The following is a 3,585-nucleotide window of genomic DNA, read 5'->3' as shown; positions in this document are numbered from 1 at the left end:
CTCAAGCACTTGGGCTGTAAGCTCTTCTCTTTTAGCCTGGCGCTCCTTATTCTTTGCTGCTGTCACAGCAATTAGTTCGCCCCTCACTAGTGCTTTAAGAGCCCCCCAAAGTGTAGTGACAGAGATGTCCGGTGTATCATTAATCCCTAAGTAATCCTTGATGCATTTAAGGATGTGTTCTTGCACCGTGTGCTTGTGGAGCATGGTCTCGTGCAGACCCCATGTCCTGGCAGGCCGGGCAATGACGTGGACCCCCACTGTGACCATGACCAGGCCGCCTCCTTAATCCAAACATCTTTAACCGCAGCTTGAACCTCCGAGGAACCCAGAAAGTGTCCAGTCTTGCGTAAGCACGGTGAACGTGCGAGTAGCAAGAGAATTGGGAGGCCTGAGGATGAGACGCTCGCCATAGATCAATCAAGCCCCATCCGCTAACCACTGCTTACCTTCCCCCAAGACTCCCCCCCCCCCCCCCCCCCGGGATTGTCGACTAGCAGATCTGTCCACTGTTGGGTCCATGACTTGATTCAGGTCACCCCCCACCAGAATGAAGTGGTCCTGTGATTCTAGGACGCTCGACAGGGCCGTTCTAAGAAACACCTCCTGGCCTGCATTTGGAGCGTATAGCAATCCAATCGTTAGAGCGAGGCCTTTAATCCAAAAAAGGTATGCCAGTACTTCGCCCCTTAATTTCTGCTACTTTATCTCCCACTGACCCATGAAACTTCCTTGTCACCAGAATCGCCATCCCGCCCTCTTATCAGTCATAGAAGAGAGATATTGATAGGGAAATGCCTTTGACTTTAACCTGTGCCAATCACACACCAGCAAATGCATTTCCTACAGCAGGCATATATCAACTCCCGAATTCTCTAAATAGGATAGAATAGCACGCCTCTTGTGGGGGCTATTGGGTCCCTTAACATTAAGTGTGAGGATGGTTAGGTCAGCATCGTGCATATTCGGAAACAAGAAACAAAGTGCTCCCAAGCTTGTGGTGTTAGCCGATGAAAGAAACCCTGGTCTCGATCCCTCTACTAGGCCAGCTAAGACCTCGAGTGAGGATACTCGAACTCCCCTCTTGAGCACACCACTTCCCCTCCCTCTCCCCCAAACCCTAACTCCCAAAACAACCCCCCATCACAGTCCCGCACACACCAGACCCAGTAGTGTGTTCGTGGTAGAGTGAGTCATCCCAGGCCATCCGTGGCACGGGCGATGTAACCAAGTCCTCCCCCCAGCCCCATCATTACAAGAGCACAAGCAAAACCCAAGTCGCCCTCAAGAGTCTTCCTGTGGGGAGGTGTCCGTTTAAACTGCCTCAATTGCCGCTCGTCGTTCCTGCACTAACACCTCCGGATCGGCCCTCGGCAGTTCCCCCAGAGCGTCTCCTCCTGACTGCCAACGCGCCGGGAGCTGACGGCGATCCGATGAGCTCTCCATCACTGGGTGTTGCTATGGCAGACCCAACAGCTTGCACGCCTCGGAAAGGGACGGAATCTGATGTAATCGACCATGCCATTTGAAGATGATACGAAAGGGGTGCCCGCAGGAATATGACACTCCTTTGTCCCAGAGGTGCGCTGTAACATCCTTGAATTCTCTCAGTTTTTGCAGGGTACTGGCAGCTAGATCTTGATACAGGGTAATGGTCATACCCTGGTACTGAACTGGGTGCTTAGATCTAGCTTCCCTGATGATGCTTTTCTTTAGAGGATAGTCCGGGAGGAATGCCATTATGTCCTGTGGGGGAGCATTGGCTCGCCGCTGTAGGCCCACCCTATGAGCTCGGTCAATGTGGATCTCCGTCTCTGGGGACGCTGCTAGTATGTCCCGAAACAAACCCTGCAGGAAAGCGGTGATATCGGACCCCTCGGCATCTGATGGAACACCCCGGACCCGAATGTTATTCCGAGAGCGGTTCTCAAGGTCCTCAGCATGGGCCTGCAGATCTAGCTGATGATCCCTCAACCGGATCACCTCCTGCTGCAGTTGAGTGACTTCATCGTCCTTGGCCCTTTCCTGATCCTCGATGGCCGACACCCTATCCCCAAGAGTGTCCACCTCTCTCCGCAATTCATGCACCGCTCCCGATTCTTCGCTCTTCAGGGAGTGAAAATCCTCGCGGAGCGTATTGAATAAGGACTCCAAGAAGGACTTGGTGATGGGAGTATCCTCCTCGTCATGGCCTGCAGCAACCTGGGGGCCCTTAGTCAGCATTTCCTTCAAGGTACGCTCCTTTGTCACCCTTTGGTTGGACATGGCGGCACTCTGGCCGAGAAATCACCAGGTGCTGATCAAATATTAACGCTCTGTAAGGAAGAAACTAATATCACTAGCCGTGAAGGGACAGGCCCAAGACAAGCCCAGCTGCCAGCAGGCCAGCATTGCGAGTCACCCACGTGGCACCCACAAGGAAAGTATACCGAAGCTCCTCACTCCACGCACAATGTCCTCTGACGCTGAGCGCGGAGATGTGTGTCGTCTCCAGTGCGGGACAGTTCACCTATACGGCGGCCTGGGACCCTTCCAGGCCTGCATTCAGCTCTTCCCCAGAGAATGATACGTGCAGGGCAAGAAGCGGTGGGCCTCGCCTCTCTTTCAGAGCGCCAGTTGACCTGCCCTGGCCGATGCTCCATGCCGTACCTCTCTCCCTCAGTGCGCCTACGCTCTCACCCCTACACTGCTGCGCACCACCCTGCAGGCTCATGCGGCGCAGTCTCTCCCCAGGCCCAGCCCGCCTGCTTCAGTCCCAATCAAGCCCCGCCCGGGTCACCGAGGGGCCTCAGGAGCTGTGCGTTAATTTCACCGCTTACCGCCTTCTCGCCAGTCTCTGGTTTACCTTCCTCACTGCTCGCGGGGGGCTCCAAGCAAGCTGTCTCACAGAAACTCCGATCTGTATGACGCAGAGGGTGCCCTCAGTTGCACTCCCCCGGCCAGGGCCCAGCCAATGTGGCCACTTGCCATTTACCGGGCAGCTCTCTGGCCTCTGCCTCGTCTCGCGGGCCTCATCCACCACCAGCTGTTCCCACTGCCTCTTTAGGGGCTCGCCCAAGGTACACTTTGATCTGTACCACTCACTGGCGCTATCAGGGAGCCCGCAATGCGAGCCGGTAGAACGCCGGCCGAGCTCCAACCCAGAGAATCCACACTCTGCCGCCTGCCCCCAGTCGGGACCTAAAGGCTGTCCCCCCGTCGCTAACGCAACTCCGCCAAGCTTCTCCACTCGCCATTATCATCAGGGGCTTACCCAGCACTGGACTCCGACACGGCGAACCTGCTCACACCAGACCCCGGCAGCACTCAGACTCCGGCCGCCATCTTGGGCTCCAGCAGGCTCTGCCGGGTATCCCCGGTAAGAGTCAGGGAACGGCCCCCAGCCGCTATCTCAGCACATTCAAGCTTCCCGGTGGCTAGGGGGGCAACTCCGCTAACACTTGGTCGCCTCTGAGGGGCTAGCTATACAAATGGGGCCGGATCGGACATCGGCGGGCAGGGAAACGAGACAACACACGTCTTACCCACTCGTCATCTTGGCCACGCCCCAGCAGATACTTACTATTTTTACCTACCTTGTGATAATTT

This window comes from Lissotriton helveticus, chromosome 8, assembly GCF_964261635.1.
Source record: "Lissotriton helveticus chromosome 8, aLisHel1.1, whole genome shotgun sequence".
In the NCBI taxonomy this organism is placed as follows: domain Eukaryota; kingdom Metazoa; phylum Chordata; class Amphibia; order Caudata; family Salamandridae; genus Lissotriton; species Lissotriton helveticus.
This window is presented reverse-complemented; position numbering follows the sequence as displayed.